This window comes from Larus michahellis, chromosome 1, assembly GCF_964199755.1.
Source record: "Larus michahellis chromosome 1, bLarMic1.1, whole genome shotgun sequence".
NCBI classification, from domain to species: domain Eukaryota; kingdom Metazoa; phylum Chordata; class Aves; order Charadriiformes; family Laridae; genus Larus; species Larus michahellis.
The window spans coordinates 47,018,595-47,040,962 of NC_133896.1; the positions used below are offsets into that span (position 1 = coordinate 47,018,595).

The following is a 22,368-nucleotide window of genomic DNA, read 5'->3' on the forward strand; positions in this document are numbered from 1 at the left end:
AGTTTAGACCGAACAGACACATTGTTGACAAAATTTGATTATGTGGGTTGGTTTGGCCTGAAAAATACACTGATTTCCCATATCTAGTTAATCTTACCATGATGAATAAAAGTTCTATACATTTTTATTCTTACATAGACGACACTTTCTTCCTTAACAGAGCATATCACTCACAGATGACCTGCTAGACAGTCTTTAACGGTAGAGTGCCATACTCTTACAGAGCCTTTGCTGTTCATAAAGTATGCTATCTACGATGATAATACAGAGTTTATTATGCTTTATGAACTAAGCAATAACTTATATTAGTCGAAAATTTACTTGGAATCAGTAGCACAAATGTTAGTTTGGAATTTTAGTGGAGAATATTTAGTAAATAGCTCATGAATTTTGGCATGTTTTCTTCGGAAAATAAGTCTTTTTTCTCCAGTAAAATATGATAAATGAATGTTTTGAAATGGAATGACTTATGAATATTAGTGACAAATTATCAATTTGTACATGCTCCTTGTTTTAAGAACAAAAATTACCTATCACCAGTGCTTTTAAAAATGTGGGTAACTTTGGAGATTCAGGCTGAGCAAAGGTAACCAGTTCGATGGTCCTAGTCAGGTCACACAGCATCTTTCACACTTCAACATGCTGTCACACATGAATTATAACCAGTTTGAACTTATTATTACTTATATTACAAATACAAAAAAGTACAATAGGAATCAAATCATACCTTTTACATATGCAGTAGTAGCAAGCCAATTCAACAAAAAAAAGTCAAAAGGCCATTTCTTTAAATGAAAAATAATTTAAATAAAATAAGCAAATAGAATAGGTTACAAGAGCTCAAAGAAGGGTGTGCGTGACTGTGTGTGAAATCCATGAACACACAATTCATATATTCCTACCAATGTGCCATGAGTTGTTTATCTGGAGACTAGCTTATTAACTGTCAGGCCTGGCATAGACCATGGGGGTACTTTTGTTGGTGGTATACTTTGGCATCATGGTTTCAAATACAAATCACATGGAAAAAGAAAGAAGGAAAGAACAAGAGAATGAAAGAGAAGAGACTGATGATTTTCAGTAACTAACTGTATCATTTCTAAGATAATATCAGTTGATATATGAATAATGACGAAGAATCTAACAAGAGTGGATATCTTCATTCTCAAGCAAAGCGAAACTCAGGTATATTAGTATATATTTCCCATGAGTTGAAATCATTACTGCATTTAATTGCTTGACAATTATTTCTGTCACATCAATTTAATGGTTAAACCAATTATTTATATTACAAAACATAGCTCTGCACCAGACACCAATTGAAAAACACAAGCAGTTCTTCAGTGTTGCTTAACCTATACATTATTAATACTGGAAGGGTTAGGTCTAAAGATTTGGGGGAAAATTAGAATTCAGTCATGTGATAAGAGGTTTTAGAGATCGAACGTGCAAGCTCAAAATTACCGCTCTCATAATCCTGTATATGAGCTGAAAGCCAAGTCAGGTAGAGCTGATAACTATTATAAACATTTTTTTCTTCTGCATTCTGACAGTGTGAGCCACCTGCTCTCAGGCCGTTTTTATCCACAAGATGGCAGCTCTGTTTGCATGGTCAGTACTTCTTGCAATATTCAACTCGAAATTCATAACGTGGTCATTTTTTTCATTTTATATCAGATATGTTTTTCTGCCTCCTGAAGAATTAAAAAAACAAAATCCCCCCCCAAAATCCCAAAAGTTGAACAGTAATTAACCACAACGTTGAGGGAAATTTTGCCAAATTTTTGCTGAAGTGTTGGCAGATCATAAGAAGAATTTTTAACTGCACAAAAACTTTATTTTTAGAGTTTTGAAAGAAATCTCCATTCAGACCGATACGTTTCCCATGCTTGAATTTCTAGGCCATGAAACCCAGCACAGCCTTTGACACATTCAATGTAAAGAGTACGAAAAGTTCCAGTGACAGTAAAGGAAATGCTTATACCACTAAAGGGTATAAGCCCTTAGGTTAACAGGTTTCCTCTATGGATAATTGCATATTTTATTTTGTTTAACACTTAAACTCATTTATGTTGTTAAAATCTAATAGGTAACTTTATTTCTAAGTTAAAAAACACTGAGATTTATATATTTATATGTAGGGATCAACCACATATAATGAGTAACTCTTTGTGCCTTGTAAAATTAATGAAGTACAAAGAAACATAAATAACAGGATCTAGCTCTTTTCAAGGGGACCATTCAGAGCCGAAATGATTAGCAGGAGTCTTAATTTCAGATTTGGGCCAAAAGTATATAAAATGTAAAAGCCTTTTCCTTGTCAATGAAATCCAGTAACATAAAATGAAGCTTTAATAAAACGGTACATAATTTAACATGGAATGACTTTGCCCATGGGATGGCCATTCCAAAGGAAGTTATTTGGCCCAAGGTCTGTGTGCAGTTTGTGATGCCACTTCTGGAGTGGAATCTTTAATCCCTCAGAAAGGGGTAAGCAACTCTGAGTTACCTAAATTACCATTGACCAAGACCCTCTGCACATACCACTATAAATCAGTGGATGGGAGCCTGTGGACTGTTGTAAATGCAAAATGGATTGATGTGACTTAAGTCTTCATGAAAAAGCAATAAACTGTTTCTTAAGTATCATGGGCAGGAGTGCATATGTGAGTGGTTATCATGGATCAGATAATGGGCGGTAACTTGTTAACATGTCAGCAAGGCAGTGATTCATGGCTTAGGGGCGCATACTGGCTCTCACAGCATTTCACATAATGAAAAGCACAATTTGGGGATGTGAAATCGCAGAGGACGAGCGCATGGTTGGTAACGTAGGTCACGTCAGCATTGACTAAGTTTGAGATGTGCAGCAGAAGAGAAGCAGATGAAAAGGGTATAAAGAAAAAAGGTGATATCATAGAAGGATAAAGGTAATTTGAGGTAGTTTCAACTTCTGTGAAGACAGGGCAACTGCCCAATGCATGACATGAGCCTGAACTCAGTCAGTTATCTCAGAGCAGATGATTCACTACAAATGACAATCCCACAGTGACTTGTTCCTATAGCCACACTGTAAGAGCACACCTCTGATCTTGTCAGAATTGTCATAACAGAAGTGCTGGTCTTTCGTCAGAAAATGTCAAAATACATTAATGTCATGAAGTTACATTTCCATTCCATAAACTAAGCTGTGAAAAGGGTGTCAGGAAAAAAGGGTTTCAGGTTTTCTCTGTGTGTGTGTGTGCGTGTGTGTGTGTGCGTGTCTATGTCAGGGTTTCTTAACAGTGGAGAAGTTGACCGTTGTATTCTGGTCTACTATGTTAGGGTCTATTTTAATACACTTTTAAAAAAATAGGTGATTTTATATTGATTAGAATGCTGCTTAAGTGAAGGCACCTGGGCTGAGAATTTGCAACATTCTCAATAAAAAAAATACATATGAGGATTAACTTTTTGCAACACTGAAGATAAGAATTTTCCAATAGAGTTTAAATTTAAGAAAACTTTTTTTAAAAAGTCTACACCGTTTAGGAGGCTAAATCACTTTTTTCATGAGTGACTTCAGCTCCAAGTTGCGCATATCTAAGACTTAGCTTTCTTACTGCCTATGTTCAGAGACTGCTGAGCTAGCTGTGAATACACCAGAATCTTCTTACAGGAAGGAGTGGAACCATGAAGGTGCGCTCATTAGGCCTACCACAGAGAGCAAGTGGAGTGCCTGTCCTGTATGCTTAGTTAAGAGCAATACCCTTTTTTTTCAAAATAGAACCTGTTCAAACCACTGTTGCAAATCAGGAGCAATGTCAGCTGACTGACCTTCATTTGGGCATGACATGCACATCATCCGGAAAGACTAAAAAAGAGAACGAAGACGACTGAAACACGGAAATATCTGCTGCTTCTCTGAGGATCACATTACTGCAGTACTTCAGCTAAAAAGCTCTGCTCAGAAGCATCTCCATTTTGAATGGCTACAATTTTACATAACTGGAACCTTCAGAGAATCATTTTACAGGTTCTGATTTCAGGGCTGGATTGTATTCATACACAAGCTCTGAAGAACTTATTGGACCTCAGGGAAAAAATTTCTAAGACAAAAATGATAAGAACATAGTCACACTGTTTCTGCATAAAATAGGGATCAAACAGAATCATAGAACCCCTTTAGCACATTAGCTTCCATAATTGCTTTGGAAATTCTTTATTTATTAGTCAAATGTGTTTTGACCTACAAATTACTTCATTATTGACTCCTATATAAGCCATTTAAAGTTTAAAAGTTAAAATGCTATTCGGTAAGTACAAACATAAGAGATAATTCTCATAATCACTTCACACACAGGAGTCAGAACATATCCTAAATTAAAAAAAAAATATGAACTTCACAGCTTTTTTTCATAATTCCTATTTTGATAACACTATCTCTGTGTGTAAGCTTTAGCCCAAACAGAAAGATCAAAAGCACTGCTGGAAGCCATGACTGCTGTGTTATATACTTTACCCAAAGTAAGGATCACAGGGGTAAAAGAATGAGTAGGACTACCTGAAAATAGGTTTTTGAATATGAAATGTTCATTTCAACATCTTGACCTGTAAGACACTTGACCATCCTGGAGTAGCACTTTCAGACACTACTGCAGTGATAAGAGCTCCATTAACTTTTGAATCTGTAGGCAAAGAGCGATTTTTGCAGGTCCAAGTCTGAAATTTCGGTCTGAAATTTCGGGCCACTATTAGTGGCCATACAGCTGTGCAACCCTTCCTCATTCACACAGGGATTAAACTTGGTCCTGAATGTCATCCTAACAAGATTACTTTTTTAGCAGTTCAGTTGAAAGTTCATCAAAGAGGAAATTATTCAGAATAAATAAGTTGGTATTGGGTGTTTTATCAGGAGATTTTGAGCCGGTATAAAATGAAGAGCTTGACAGTGTACAAAACCATGTCACACTAAAAAAGGCAGAGGTGACTGATTGAGGTACAGCTCTGTGCTGACTGACCAAACAATCTTTCTGATGTGCTAAATATTAAGCTAAATTTGAATTGACAAATAGCTACATTTATGTTATTTATACACATCAGAAAACTTTATTATGTTTTGCCAATTTACCCAAAAATGTTACTTCCAAAAACATGTAGACAACTACTTAATACAGCCATCGCACTATTAAAAAAGTACACATTGAAGCTATAGGAAAAAAAAAAAGATACTAGGCAAAGTAGTGATCTTCAGTGTTTATTGAATGCTCAGGGAGTGATAAAAACAAGACAAAGACCTTGAGAAGGATCAGCTATTAAGTGACTTTTAGTCTTCAAAACACTATCTTCATTCTGACATTGTGGAAAGGATTTCTGAGAAAAGTGGAAAGGACAGCTCACTGTCAGAGGTCTCTGCTAGTGGATGGCCGGATGGATTTAAAAATGACAATGAATTATTGTTACATTTATATTAATATACAAAGTTATATATGGAGTATGATACATATAGTATGTCATAAAATACAGATGGGCATATTTAAAAGTGCACTTTCCAAAGGTAATAAAGAAAATAACAAAAAAAATTATTAATATAAGTATTTAATGCTGTTAAATAACATTAATTCCAGAGGACATTAATAGTGATAGGACAGGGAGTAATAATTTTAAACTCAGAGACAATAGATATAGATTGAATACAAGGAAGAAATTCTTTACTATGAGGGTGGTGAGACACTGGAACAGGTTGCTTAGGGAGGTGGTAGATGCCCCATCCCTGGGGGATCATGTTCAAGGACATGTTGGATGGGGCTTTGATTAACGTGATCTATTGAAAGATGTCCATGCCCACAGCAGGGGGGCTGACTAGATGATCTTTGAACCATTCCGTGTTTCTATGACTCTATAAAAAAATGCCATCACAGATAACATTTCGAATAACAGTGAGATGCAATTTTTTTGGAGTCTTAAAGCATTAACTTCTTTAGAATTAATATTCAGTAAAGCACATATACAGTTTCACATAGATTGAAAACTATATACAAGATACAACACTAACCATTAGTATATTAAGCACAGTCTATTAAAATGATAACATCTTAGGTTTTAGAATGGTTGCAGTAATTAAAGCTGGCCAAACCATTCTGCACAAGATAAAGAGCTGAATTTTGGGGGGAATTTTCAATTAGGTTACTAGATTAAATCTGTCTTGGTTTAAATCTGTCTAGATGATTTAAAATGGTAATGCTTTGCTGTATATGGGATTCAGTTTTAGATTAACACTCAAGAATTCAAGTGGCTATGTGTGAGGTAGGTATCTTATCTCACTTTATAACCAAGGCAGAGCTAATCAATGCAATCACTAGAGCCTAGAAATAAGTTCAGCTCCCTTTAAACTAGGTATCTATGGAAAGATACAGTTGTCTAAGTACAGGAGTTGTTTAATGTTATTTGAGACGGCCAAGGGTACCTGAAACATAACCGTGTCTATGTAGCTGAAGTCTCCTTTCTGAGAAGAGACATGTGGACGCAGGAGTTACAGAAGACCTGCACCCTCCTTGTCCAAGGTCTGCGGGCCAGGCAGGTTACCCAAAGCACCACATATAGCAGAACGCTTCTATGTTCAAACAATTGAATAGTTCCTTTAGTGATTCTTCAGACCAGTGGGAAAACATCAGCTGATTGAATATAGGTGCCTATATTTGATGCTTCCTATTTGAGATCCATCTGACCCAGGCCCAGAGGGCAGAGCTCTCCATTGATCTTACAACTTACCTACCATCCCTGTGCAGATATCTGTGATATCTGCGGCCATCATCTCAAGTGCCACTGGATGTTTTGGCAACTGTTTGGAATCCTGTTTACTGAGGTGAAATAACACCTTTTCAGTGTTACCCAGGATTGCTTGTTTCTTAGACATTACTTGCTAAAATAAGCACTTACCTTCTTTAGCCTACCCTTACACTGTGAGCAGAAATCTTGTTCCCTCCACAATATATACACCTCAATACATATTTTGCCCTCATAATCCATTCCAAACACAGAATGTAGTTATGTGATGAACCTCAACCAAGTAAGTGAGCCTTAACGTTATTTCTAGGGCCACAAGATTTTGTCTGATGTTCTAAAAATAAGGAACTTCAACGTGGTCTATTCTTCAACAATACCTATATTACACTGCTGGAAAAATAGTCCAAGTAAACCAGCTTTTAACAAACACTGGGACTGTGAAATATAGTTCCTATAAGGACTTGTGTTAGGAAAGTACAGCTTCATTATTGTTTTTTAAATTTATTGAAAATGTGATATTATTAGTCATCTCAATAGAAGGAGTTATTTCATTTGGCAGACCGGTAGAGGGAATGAAGGAGGTGAACATCAGCACATCTTTTTATATTGTCTGGATCTATTACTTTATGTGTTATTATCCTATATGCCACCTAATAAAAAAGCAATATTAAAAAAAATAATCCTTTGTAAAGAATGTACATTTTACTTCCTTTTACTTTTGACACATACTGAAAAACTAAACCGTGAACTAAAATAATCTAGTCATTGTAATTCTAGAGAGTGTGAACATAAATTGTGTATAGATCTTGAGCTTGTACATGAAGCACAGGAAGACCAGTAATCAATAAAAAGTTTTATTGTCTCAATATTACCTAAGATACACCAAGGGGGGGTGGGGGTGGGGGGAAGTATACAGCTGTTTTAATTAGCAAGATTGTGAGAGTATGTGTGCTTTTTGAGGTGGGACTTCTCCATAATGTTTACTTCTCAACTGCGAGTGTTTGAGGCTGAGGTTGTGATTCATCTTTGTGAAAAAAATGTTAAAATATATTTTTATTTGCTGAAGCAGACGTTGGGACATCTACAGCAGAGTGTTTGTTGATTCATTCTGCATAAATCTGAAGTTCAACATCCTCAGAAAAAAAATCAGTGACAAATACCAAAAAGACAACATACGATTTGCATCCTATGGTAGACCTTTGCCATAGGTTTTTCATTCACATTTCTTATTTCTGAAAACCATGAGGTTTTTTTGTATATTAGCACCTATTAGCATAATATCTCACTGCAGTTGTAAATTCGTAAAAATTTCTTTAGTTCTATGAAATTATATAATCCACTATTTTAATATTATTTGTACTGTGTTCCTCTTGCTTGTAATTAGTTGTATGAAATAGCTTTTTTGTTTGTTTGTTTAAAGCATATCTTTCTTAGAAACAAAATTTTATGTAGCCCTTTGTAGTGAATTTTCAGTGACTTTTCTGTTCTTCAGGCAAATTGTATCTTACCTTTGTTAGTTGTGACACACACTTTGTTCCTATTTAAGCAACACAGTTGAGGAGATGCTTGAAATAATCTGGACACAGAGCACTGTGTTGTCATTGACTGTGCTGACTTCACATGTAGATGTCCTGCTGCTCCATACTTACTAGGCTTTTTCCCCTGCCCTGCTAAAATAAAATATAGACTCACATTTTCCTCCTTACCTTGCTTGGATCTACATAAATTCCCAGATGGATTCTAAAGTCTACCTGATGATATAACCTCACCTTGGCTTCAGTTAATAATTAGCCACTTTTTTTATTATTATTTTCTGCCTCACTTTAAGTTACAAAATTAAATAAATAATATCTATTCTGAGTTTCCTTATTGAAATTAATGAACCATATATTCCATTTCATCTGCTTTGGATGAAATTAATAAAGTCTGAATCCTATTTTATCTTTTCTTTTCTGAAATTAATAACCTGTATGACCCTTGTTATCTCTTTTTACTTAAAAAAGTAATCTTCATGTCTATTTTTGCTTTCTGTGTCCTGATTTGCTGAACCCAGCTTTGTCTCCTTCAATAAAACTAACTGTTTCCTTAAATCAGTTTATCTTCAATTTTATTCAAATGAGAGAATTCTTTATTGCAATTTCCTTGTCATCATTCCTTAGTTTCAGTGAAGGTCTAAAACAGTAACCTGCTAAGAAACATCTTACTTCAAACAAATAATTTTATGTCTAATGCATTAGTAAGTAGTTTCTTCCACCTCAGTATCCCTTTCCCATCCTGTATGTTTTTGCAATTTTTAATCATCTTCTATTTTCTTTGTATTTTTGTCATTTTTTTTCTATTTTTTCTCCGTAAGGTGAACCCTGAGTCTCTAGCTACACAGCTTTCCTACCACATGCTCTCCTTGCACAATCAAATTTACAGTGTTTCTGTAATTCACCCCTGTGGCAAAAAGTAAGAACAAAGTCTATGAATCACGTAAATCCAACTAAAGCCTTTAAATAGACTTTATATTATCACTGTGCATACAAACGAGTTTTGTCATTATAGAGTTTCCTTGGTTTATTTGTATGCAACAGTTATATATGTACAGTCCAACACAAGGCTCCTAGGGAAAAAATCAAAAAACATAAAGCTACCAAAAACATATGACTTTTATGAACTTCCAAAGTTGATATAAATAATTTGTCTTAAAAAAAAATAAATCATCACAATACTTGGCAGTAGCCTTATTTACAAGACTAATTTTCTTTTTCTTTTTGTGTATTCATTAGGCATAGAGTTATTAACACAAACTAAATTTAACACTTGAAATAAAATGTCTTTTGTGGGTACACTGAAAACTGCAGGTAAATTCTAAGTCTCTATTCTGTGAGCTGGTGGAAATGTTTACTTACTTCATATTTCAGACCTCTGAAATGCCATTTGGGATCTTTGGTCTGTTTGCCAATGATTTTGTCAGTTGCCACGTGATCCCTGTTTGTAAGATATCCGCCTGAAATTGGTAGAAAATGTCATTGTTGGCATGACAGAAATCTAAACTGTGAATAAGATTTGCATTTTTGAAATCACATTTGTTCATAAAGTCAGTTTTAGACTACATAACCTAGATAGCTCCGGACTAGAAAAGAGTAGAAAATTCTACATGATAAATGGGTATTGTGACAAAGAAGTTAGAAAGAAGCTCTACCGAATGAAGGTCTGGTCCTAAATCTATTGAACCAGTGGAAAAATTCCCAATGATTTTATTGAGCTTTGCCTCAAGGTGATAAGGAACACATAATCAATAACAAACTGTCAGTTATTACCTTCAAGTTCTGTGAGGCTGGATCTCCAGCAGATTTAAGCTGGTGCAGCTCTATTTATTTACATTCAGTTGTGTCTTTGCAGATTAAATGAGACAGTGTCGAATTTTAGTTTAAAGCTTTCACTGCTTACCAAAACATCTCTTATGAGTGAAATGTCCCTGTAGGTTAATTTCAGGTCACTTAGAAGAAATGTAAAAGGTGGATAAAACATTTCTAAATTTTTGATCATTAAAAAATATTTTAATGAAATTATCCTCTTAATTAAGAAAAGTTCTTTAGAAAGTAATCAGGGAGGAATAATAACTACTTTTAATTACAACACCTATCTAGTCTGAATAATTTAACTACAAAGCATTTTGCCAGCAATGTCTTACAATGGGTCATTGATGCTGCCTATGATCCCTTATTCACCCAAGCAGTTCTTTGAAATCCGTCACCCTCATTCCCTTTCTGTATGTATTATTCAAAACCTTGAAGCACTAGTTAGAGGCACTCATAATATGGCAATGATTATGCTTCAGATGTTTAAAGAGAAAGAATTCCCATGTGGTATTTTCTTCCTTTCTGTTGTGAAACACTGTTTTGGACTTGGAACTGACCATGGGTCATTTTCAAAGAAATGTTCATCAAGATTATACACATTCAAGGATGACATTCTCTGGGCACACTGACTCTCCATGATGAAAATTGTTTTCAGCTACCTTCAAGAACCCCACTCCTAGACACCCAGGAAAACAGCAATACACTGTGATGGTCAGGACTGAACAGGGCTGATACTGACACAGGAAACCTGTTCCAGTTCTGAGTATCCTTTAAAATGAAAAATATCTTCCTTTCAATCCCCTACTGGTTAAGCTGAATGACTGCTTATTCAGAGATGAGCGCACATGGGGGGAGATGTTATTGCTTAGAAAGGGTCTCTGAGTAAAGAGATGAAAATGCCACCATTTTTTGAATAAATAATTTGAAACATTTAAGGGTGGGTTGTTTGCTGTTTGGGGTTTTTTTGTTTGTTTGTTTGTTTGTTTTTTTAATTCCTTGAGCCAAATTTCAGCTTCTTTCTCACGCAGTTTGAAAACAATTTGCATGATTGAAAACAGAAATCAGAACATTCATTTCCTTCAAAAATTCTCACAGTATATACATATGCTATTTTCCCAAAAATGTAATTTCATACAGCGTGTCTTTCAGATAGACAGCACAGAGGGACAGCTGAGAGGAAACATATTCATTTTCCATTGTAAAACTTGATTTTAGATCTAGCTAGAGCACATTTCTCTTAGTTATGCCAAGTCCTACTCAACTTGTTAGCCTCTGTGTAGCTGCAGGGAAGGCCAATGTTGAAAATTCATAGTGAACTTCATTTAAGCACAAGCAAAATCTGAGAAAATAAGTTTTCTAATAAAAAGAGGTCTTTTCTACCTACCAGGTTAAAAAGAAAAAAAAGGAAAAAAAGAGAAAAAAAAACTCCATCAGTGTATTTTGCTCTCAGACGAAAAAGAGCAAAAAAAGTCTTAGAGATGTCATTATAAGAGACTACCTAGAAATTATTAATAATAAGGTCTGTAGAAACTGTCATATGTATATATGATGCCCTTAAATTAATAGAGGTTTACATTGCCTACATTGTTTTCCACAAAGAGTGCTGTTTCATTCTATTTGACCTTAATTAGTATAATTGATAGTAGTTTTAGAGCTGCACACCATTTTAATCATGTAGTTACAGCTTTCATGACAGAAGAAAAATGAAATAGCAGCTGGGAGTTATCTATTAATAGTGAGGGAACAGAAAGGTAAAAGGAAAGACTCTTCTCTTCTAGGACTTCAGGGCTTTTATGGCGTTAGTAATGAATGACTAATGTATTCTAAGAGGAGCACGCTGATCTCCAAGGATGTAATGAAGGGCAGCAGGAGGTAGGATCAATGTGAGTTAGAAATTTGATATCATTAGGAAATCATATGGCTACAAGAGTATATGGATAGGCCAGAAAAAATGTCAAAGCTTGAGAATAGAAACCGTGCATATGCATGCATGTATGAATGGGATTACCTGGGCGTGTATGTTAGGGGTTCAGACTCAAACACACAGAGTACAAAGTTTCAAACGTACAAAGTTTCCTGGAAAAGCATGCGGTGCTACTGCAGGTCACGAGGTTAGAGTGGGAATGGCAGAACAATCAAAATTTATTTGGAGATATGATTATTCAGAATGGATTTGAAACAAGCCAAGGTACAATGGCAAAACAGAATAATCGAGAAGGTTTCTAAGCTGTCAGCAAAATATCCTAAACAAGTAAATTTCTTCATTAGCTCTAGTTGGTAATTCTTTTCTTGAAGGTTTCTCCTATCATTGTTAACGACATTCAGTTTCTGAGGTTGGAAGGTTTTACAAGAAAAGAACGCTTGTTCTACTGTCTCTTTCTCACCAGATCTAGTTTAAAAATACCCAGCAAAACAAAACAAAGCAAAACAAAACAAAGCAAAACAAACAAATCCCTGTATGGGTGGCACTTACAACACAACATACTGTGAGAAAGAAGCATGTCAAGCTAACTGCCAATTACGTTTAAACTGTATTTCACTAAGTTCCTCTGCAGCATTACAGTTTAGCACATTACTTTTGTAAAAATTACAGTGTAAGATGAATTAATTGATAAATACTGACTATATTTTCTATCTAAGAATTCTTTTTTCTTCTTTAAAATAAAAAAAAGAAAAAATGATCACAGAGTTCAATTAACAATATGTCAGAGAACAACATAATTGAAAGTGAAAGAATCTGGGGATATAGATTAGTTTTTAACTGTGCATGTACCCAGAGAATGTGTTTACTTAAGGAAGACTGTCTTGGTCAAGAAAATAAATAACATAACATAGCTGAAATAACTTGTTCACAATCATACCTATTTTGAAGATCATGTCAAAAAAGCTTAGTTGAGGTACTGACTGTGTGTTATTCATAATGCTAAAGCATTTTTGCAGTTCCAGACTTTATGGATTTTACATATAAACACTGGTAGGAATATTCAAGTGTCATTACATATGTGGGAACAGTCAGATGTTAAAAGAGAAAAATATTTCTAAAGACTTGTAAAACAAACTCTCATCCAGCTTTTTTTTCTAGCTTTGCAGAATCATTGTGGGCCTTTTTCATTATTTTCTTTTTTACTTGTGTTTCTCCTCTTCTGTATTCTTGCACAAAGAAATGAACTTTGACAATGGGTTCTAAGACTTTTGCTGGCTAGGCAAAGTCAAAAATGTTCAGTTCAGCCTGCAATTATTTATACAATGAATAGTCACTAAATCTGTTGCTGTTCCAGTTAACAGTATATTGTGGCTACATGATAGAGCCAGTTATATTTTTTAGATCAATCAAAGCAGAAAGGACAAACAATTTTTTTCCCCATCTTTTGTTATGTTGTATTTTAATTTGCTCTCTATAAAAAATGTTAACCTTATATTGGGGTTAATACAGTTTCCAAAAGTCATCTGCCTAGAAGATGTCATGAAAGTTTGAAATCCTGATGCCTGCAGTCCTTTTTACCTGCCAGCTATGTTGGCCAGAAGCTAATCAGTGCTCCCTGACTGTGGCACAGCAATTGTGTTTCACTGTAAGCTTGTATGGGTGGTAAAAGGGAATTTTGATCCCTTGATCAGAGAAAAGCATCGTGCTTCATGGCTCTGTGTCATTAGGCACTAAGTGTGAACTGCAGGCTATAGAACAAGAGGTAGTAATGTAGCACAATTTTTTTCCTATCACTTATTCTGTGTACTCTCAGATACTTTATCCTACCATCACAAAAAAATGTTTTGACTGAGCTCATCCGAGCATCAGAGCATTTTTATAAACAGTAAGAAAAAGTATGACTCATTTCTGTATGACTAACATTTTTGTCAAGGCCATCTAATCTTTTCACCTGACAGTGGATATAGATGTTGAAAAGGAGGAGGAATTCATCCATGTGGATTTTCACTGGAAAGCAGATCAAAGTAAAAGTGTAATTTCAGTTTCAATGTCAGTTGAATTTCATCAAACTTTAGACATGTATATAGATACTCTGTTGCACTGCAATGTTGTGAACCAGGAGAAATACTCCAGAGGAATCATAGAACCACCAAATCATAGAATCATAGAACAGTTTGGGTTGTAAGGGACTTTTAAAGATCATCTAGTCCAGTCCCACTGCCATGGGTAAGGAAATCTTGCATTAGATCAAGTTGATCAAAGACCCATCCAACCTGACTTTGAACCCTTCCGCTCTCATCATAATAAAATTCTTCCTTATATCCAATCTAAATCTACTGTCTTTCATTTTAAAACTGTTGCCCCTTGTCTTGTCACTGCAGATTCTGGTATAAAGTGTCTCTCTGTTGTCGTGGTTTAGCCTCAGATGGCAACAAAGAACCACGTGCCGCTCGCACGTGCCTTCCTAATACAGGAAGGATCGTAAGAAAAGGCAAGACTCTTGGGTTGGGACAAAGGCAGTTTAACAGAACAGCAAAGGGAACATGCAAGCAACAACAACACGGATAGGGGAATATACAAACGCGATTACGGAACCGCCGCTCCCCGCCGCTCGCCGACCGGCCGGACCCGGGACGCCCCAGCCCGCTTTTAAGCAGCAACTGCCTGCCCCCTCCCCCGGCAGCTCAGGGTGGGCGTGGCTCACATGGCATGGAATACCAGGAAAAGTTAACCCTATCCCCACCGGAACCAGGACATCTGTCTTTCTTATAAGCCATCTTTGTATACTGAAAGGCCACAATAAAATCTCACTGAAGCCTTTTCTTCTCCAGGCTAAACAACTCCAACTCTCTCAGTCTTGCTACATAGGAGAGGTATTCCAGCTCTGATCATTATTGTGGCCCTCCTCTGGGCCTGCTCTAATAGGCCCATCTCTTTCTTGTGTTGGGGACCCCAGAGATGGATGCAGTACTCTAGGTGGAATTTCATGAGAGTGGAGAATCACTTCCTTCAACCTGCTGGCCATGCTTCTTTTTATGCAGCCCAGGATACAATTGGCTTATTGGGCTGCAATCACACTGCCAGCTCATATCCAATTTTTCATCCACCAGTATCTCCAAGACCTTCTCAGCAGGGCTGCTCTCAAACAATTAGTCCTCCAGTTTGTATTGAAATTGGAGATTGCCTGTACCCAAGTCCAGGACCTTGCATTTGGCCTCGTTGAACTTCATGAAGTTCATACAGGTCCACTGCTGAAGCATGTCAAGGTCCCTCTGGATATCATCCATATCAACTACATCACTGAGCTTGATTTCATCTGCGAACTTGCTGAGCGTGCACTGAATCCCATTATCTACAACATTAATGAAGATATTAAATAGTACTAGTCGCAGTACAGACCTTTGAGGGACACCACTCATTACTGATTTCCACTTGGACATTGAGCCATTGAATGTAACTCTTCGGACATGGCCATCCAGCCATTTCCTTGTCCATCTAACAGTTCATCCATGAAGCCAGTGTCTCTCCAATTTAGAGGCAAGAATGTTGGGCACGGGGATTCAAAGGCCTTACAGAAATCCAGGTAAGTGACAGGTAGGAAGTAGTGAGTCTGTTTGAGACATGTGCATTAGGATCAGATAAACTTTGCTATGTAAGTACTTGCTTCTCCTGATTTTAAGTCAGTCTACACAGCTACATCAGATGCAGACATCCACAGTAATGTGAGCTGAATCTCACCAGGGATATATTTCCACAAGGAGGATTCAGAACATGTTATAGTTACTGCTGTTTCTAACATATTTTGCATCAGCTGTTCATTATGAAGAACGTTAGAAGCTAGTGAGACTGATTCATTATTTATTCTTACACTATCCATAAGCAGAGGCCAGCAGTCATATGTCTATAGTACAAAAACTCCTTACAATTGCTCCTTACTACTTGTTTGAACTTAAATGTAACAGATGGCAAAAGTTAACTTCGATTAGATTAACTTTTTGTTGGGCTTTGATTAACTTCTGCCAAGGTTGTTCAGTTATATGAAATTTGTATCTATGTAGGATTTGGTCAGACTTGAAATATTGCATGATTTTCTCATGGATAGTTATGCTGTTATATTCTTGACTACTTCGGGTACTGAATTGTGAATTGAACAGTGCAAAAAAATCTACTTAGCGTGCATAGGTTTGTAAAGTCATCTACAACCCCCCCAAAAGACTCCACTTCCACCTTTTGGTCAAAGATGGTACTACCTTACAGGGACTTGCAAAAATGATGGTGACGGGGTATTTGATATTCTACCCTGGAATATTGATGAACGAGTTTAGATATGCAAATCTTGGAGTTAGGCTTGGACTTCGGGGTTTCCAGAACATCCTGATAATTGAATGCACTGAAGCTAAGGAATGCAGGTTGATTTTTGGCTTGTGAGTATAAAATGGGATGATTCATACTTCAGGCTTCATATATGACATCTGTTATTATAATAGCAGTATTGTTTTTACAGCACCTCACGCTCCATTCAGTTGCAAGCTGTAGATATCTGGGACTGACTTACCACCTAAAATAGCAACAAGAAGAGGATTTTAAACTGTCATTGAGAAATGTTAAGAAATATATTTGAGGAATAGATACGATTTTTTTCCCCTTTGGATGATTATAGCAATCACAAAGGATATTTTCTCTGAAAGGTCACATGAAGTAGGTGTTTGCACAGTATCTTAAGTTGCTATTGCTGAAAATACATTTCAACCTTTCCTGACTGCAATATATTAGGATAAAGCCTCTCAAATATGTAATACCGCATTTTCAACCCAGCCTTCTTAAGCATTAATTACACGAGAAGATTAAGGGGAACAAGAAACAGAGTATGCAAATAATCGGTTTCTAAGATAAACATTTAATAAAACTTGTCTTTTATTAAAAAAAAAAAAATCTAAAATGTGCCCTTTGAGATAGATCAAAATCAAACTTTTCAATTTTCAAGCTTGAATTTCAATTTGCTGAATAAACTTCCTATGTTTGGACATCTTATTTTTTCTTCTGGCCTCACTCCATCTCCAGCAATTGTTCAATGATTTGTAAGAGCTTGTCATATTTACACAGCACCCAATACAGAGATAGCATTTTTTCCATCCTGTGTGTAAAATATTACTAACTTTACCTTATACCACAACCTTCACTTTATTATTGATGAAAAGGAATTGACATCTGCTTCACACTAAGGATCTAAAAACAAAGATCATATTTTTCCAAAGGAGAATCCAATTTCTTGTAATAAAAGAATGGGGGAACCAGATATTTTCTGACTCTGTAAGCGACATTTTATGATATAAGTTATGCCACCTGTTAACCAGAAATTAAGAATTTATGGTGCTTGGTCAAATCAGAAAGTATTGCCTTCAAACAATAACAACCAATAACAAAATAATTATTTTATTTGGTAAACAGATTAGCCTTATGACGAACACATTTTCTCAGAACTGGAGATTTGTGTCCACTCAATGATTCAACACTTTTAAAAGTCTTCTCATTGCTGCTACATATCCTTTTTTAACTGAACAATCCACAGGAGGAGTTATAGAGAATCACTTTTGTTTGAAAACCTCTTCATCTTGTTTGTTTTGGAAAGATTCCGCATTTAGAATTGGACATGTTAAGAGACAGAGGTATAAACATATACCAAAACATGAATTTTTGAATACTTTTATATGTACGTTCTCTCTACATTTGTATCTATAGCTTTATTTCCTTTTCCATAAGTACTTAGCTTTTGTAATAGGCTCTTCTATATTATACCACATGAACAAACTTTTGTAAGTCTAAATATAGTGTGTTTCGAAATTTCTTTTATTCATTACACTATTGACATCTACAGTTCATCTCAAGAACTGAGTGAAAGACACTTTTCTTGGATAAGTTCCATTATTTCATGGTACTACGTGTCTTTTACTACTCTATTTCTACTTATTTCCCAACAGAGAGTTGTCACGTACAGATGTCAAGAATTGACTGGCTAAAAATTTCCCAGGTAACTTTTATAGCTTTTATAGCTAAAATACATAGTCAAACTCATCATTAGAGGAGTTTTAGAGGCAATGAGCACAAACTGAAACACAGGAGATTCCATCTCATGGAAAAACGAAACACTTTTTTACTGTGAAGGTGACTGAGCACTAGTACAGGATGCCCAGAGCGATTGTGGAGTTTCCCTCCTTGGAGATGTTCAAAAGCTGGTCCTGGGCAAGTGCCTTTATGTGGCCCTACTTGAACATTGGCTTTGGACCAGATGACCTCCAGAGGTCCCTTCCAACTTCAACCATTCTGTGTGATTCTGTGAAAACAATGTATAGTTAAGATTTCTGCTTTCCAAACGTCTGAGACATTGAGCTACTTAGAGTAAGAGACTGGATCTTTCTGTTGTCAGCTCAGCCACTTCATAGTTAAGCTTTTTTAGACTCTTGGGTATATACCATCTGGAGTGGTGACTCTCTGCTTTTGAAGTCGTTGGTTCACTCCAAAAATGTTGTTTCTTACAAGTCAGTCTCTGAGGATTTCTCATGTTAATTATTAAACAAGCCAGGCCCAAACTGCCGCATTTTTATTGATGGTGATAAGAAATGATCCACTTCGCAGTGTCGTCTGCATCTTGTTTAGCTGTTTCTTTCAACCCTTTGGGATACCAGATCAGTCTTCCATTTCATCAATGGGTTTTTTACAAACAATTTATACGATTTTGGCATTTCTGATTTCCTCTGATTTTAATCAGTAATCACAAAACATTCCTCTTTTTCTCTATTCTGCAGTAAGCATATTTCTGAAGGAAATGTGACAGGGCAAGGCAAAAGAACCAGGGAGTCCATCTCATGAAAACAACATGGTATATGCACATACATTAGTAACAGCATTTTTCCTCTTGACCAGAGAGGATGATGACTTGCCATGGATTTCCTTAATTTATGATTATCTTTGTAATTAGCTTGGCAGTGACTTTCCCTTATGGGATAGGAATAATTCAACGTATTAAGCAATTTCTCAAATATCTTCATACGTATTGAATCTAATATCAAACCTAGCTCCTCATGGTGAAAAATGTAAATCCTTAGGGTTTCTGTATTTTGTGTTTGTGCAAAGAATAGTTTACATTTTAATGGGATATTAGGTTTGGTGTTCTTTGAAACACCTTTAGTTTGAAGTGTTTCATAGGCAAGAGCATCAGACAAGGTATTTCCTTGATTCCAGAGAGTTTCCATAACTAGTGTTAAAAGCTATTCTGGGTAGCAGTACCTCATCTAGTAAGTATCAAAATCAGAGCTCTCTGAAAGATGAAAAGTGTCTTTGTCTTCCTTTCTATGAGCTTAGTCCAGCTGGGGATTTTACAAGATTGGTGTGTTTGGTTTTTTTTTGGTTTTTTCCCCTTCTTTTATTTCCTTTTTGGCTTTCTCTCTTTCTTCTATCCACTTTTAGCTTCTTTCAGGAAATGGAGTGTGTTCAATCCAGATTATCAGAGCTTGAACTAAATTGCCACATAAATCTTCTAAAGCACTCTTTTGCTTCTTTTTACATCACTATTATGACAGCTAGTCATCACTCTAAGGAACCTACATATTCTTCATGCTCTAGATCTCCCTGTCTAAATATGTTAGGGATAGATGGATGCTTTTACCTAACTTCACTTCAGTTTGAACCCACTTGGTCCTCCCTCGTGGAATTGAAAAGGTAGCATCATTTGTCAGATCCTCCATGCTTTGTTTCGACCAGATGTTAGTAGAAAGCAAATTAAGTCAGAATGGACTATGGAATTCATGGAACAGATTTCACTTTTGGGACCAAGTAGGCACAAAGGCATCACAAAACAATTGCAAGTCCTAATAAATGGAAGAAAATAGACACACAGTATTTTCTGAGTAAAGGAATTTGGAAAAGATAAAATTCTAGAATTTACCAAAAAGAGCCCAAAACCTTATAAACAAATTTGAGTTTACTTCTAGTAAGTATGGTGATTACTAACTAAAGAAATAAACCATAAAAGAAACACACATTTCACTTGTTGTAAGTTCAAACAAGTCAAAGACGCTGGTACAGCCTTATTTCAGTAGTCTTTTATACATGTGTTGTAATATGACCCTTGACTGCATGATTACGTACTACTTTTCTGTGAATGTTTGTTTCCTGTTTTATTAGTACATCTTTGGCATCTTCAGACTCAATGTCTTAGTTCTAGCCTTCTCAGTTGAAGTTTTTGATTCAGTTTAACTCCTGGACCTGCCTCTGTCCTACCTACTGTTGCATAGTTGCCCATATCCCATCATCTGTATGTTCAACCCCATTCTCCCTGTTGCTCCTGAAATTCACTTTCTAAATACAAATTTCTCCCCTTAATTTAGAGACACAGCAAAAGTGGTCCCATCAAAAAAACATGCAAAAATAGGGCAAATATTCCCATACCCATAGCTAAAGGAAGAAGAGACCACACAGCTAATCATGGAATCATAGAATCAGAGAATGGTTTGGGTGGAAGGGGCCTTAAAGATCACCCAGTTCCAACCCCCCTGCCATGGGCAGGGACACCTCCCACTAGACCAAGTTGCTCAGAGCCCCATCCAACCTGGCCTTGAACACTTCCAGGGATGGGGCATCCACAACTTCCCTGGGCAACCAGTTCCAGTGTCTTACCACCCTCACAGTAAAGAATTTCTCCCTAATATCCAATCTAAATCCACCCTGTTTCAGTTTAAAACTGTTACCTGTCATCCTATCACTACACTCCCTGATAGAGTCCCTCCCCATCTTTCCTGTAGGCTGCCTCTAAGTACAGAAAAGCTGATATAAGGTCAAACCTTCTCTTCACAGTGTGGGAAGTTTGTTAAAATGTTGTCAATGATAGGAAGAAAAACAATAATTAAGAGGAATAAAGGGGAGAGAGAAAAAAAGACAGAACCACTTACAGTGGGACAAAATAGATTTCATTTCTCAGCCTTTTCTTTCCATGGCCAAAAGTTCTTTTACATTGCTCATAAACTTGACCATCTGTGGGACAACAATGTTATTTCTTTTGCATAAGAAAAGTTGTCTACTGCCGCCCAGCCTGTTCACTCATCCCAGTTTCATGCAGCAGAAGCAGCTTTCTCTTTTCTATGCTATGAAGCATCCAAAGCTAGTTGAGATTGCTGGAAACTTGGGAGAGTTTCACGTGATCAACTAAATCTCTACAGAATATGAAATTTTTCAGCAGATCAGAGTGTGAGAACCGACGGATTAATGTCTATAAATATTATATTAAATGCAAAAAGCTATGATAATTTTACATTAAATATGCACAGTTAAAATCTCAGTCAGCCAAATTCAAAGGTTAAGAGTTTTATACTTCAACAGCAACTCCTGAAAAGAGTATGGAATATACATGTAATAGAAAATGGAATCAAAAATTAAACATGCAGAACAGAATTTCTAAGAGACAATATATAGAACACGTAGGACAATAAACAAAAGAAATAAAAATGTAATTATATGACAAAACATTCCTTTATAGAAACAGTAAAATAAAATTTAAAAAACGGACTAAACAGCTGAAATTATGAAAAAATTAAAACAAGCATTACTAAATAATCATGTTAGTAATTTCCTCTTAGTCATTCTTTAGCAACATGAACATGTGACCACATATACATCATTCTTATGAAGTCTTCAGAAACATTTCACTTAAAAGAATGTCTTCAGGATATAAAGATAATTATCCTAACAGCTGAAATCTTTAGTTTTCAGTGTTTATTGTCAACTTAAAAAAAGGCAGCAATCTCAAACCCTAAACATTCTTCTTTGTATTTTCCCCTTTATGACAAAATTAATACAATTTAAATGCACTCCTAGTTTATATATAATTATGCTTATGTATCAGTTTTTAGTATTGTGGCACTGTGACTTAAAAGCTTTTATAATAGAGAACAAATATCTGATTTTTCTCTGGTAGGCAGTAGAATTGCAATAAACTCTGTGATGCTCCAATTTGTTTACATTTTGAAGTATGTTTAGATTAAGTAATTAATTCTAACACTTGGCTACTGATAAGTTTTTTTATGAAGTCAGGCCATTTTGGCAGTAAATATTTGACATATACTAGATATTAAAGTAGCAACATTTAATGGGACTGTAATGCAAACACAAATTAAGCGGTACTGAATGAGTACAATAAAGAATTGTGACCCCCACACTTGTTTGTAGTATCTTAGATACCATAAACAGTCTTATTCTACAAGTAAATTAGATTATTTCATATTATGAAACAACATTAAACAACTGTTGGAGTGGTTTCTTTAAAACACCATTTAGGTGCCT

The 22,368-nt window shown here is 35.9% G+C and overlaps 1 protein-coding gene across 5 annotated transcripts in view; it reads right to left on the reverse strand.

Moving 5' to 3' along the window:
* Nucleotides 1-22,368, reverse strand: part of MGAT4C (MGAT4 family member C) — a 422,340-nt gene that overhangs the window by 158,416 nt on the left and 241,556 nt on the right. For 2 of the 5 annotated variants that reach the window (XM_074574540.1, XM_074574570.1), the window contains exon 4: nucleotides 9,660-9,757. The exons of the other annotated variants lie outside the window; for them this stretch is intronic. The gene's annotated coding sequence lies outside the window, so the exon portion shown is untranslated. The remainder of the gene's footprint in view (nucleotides 1-9,659; nucleotides 9,758-22,368) is intronic. 5 annotated transcript variants of the gene reach the window in all.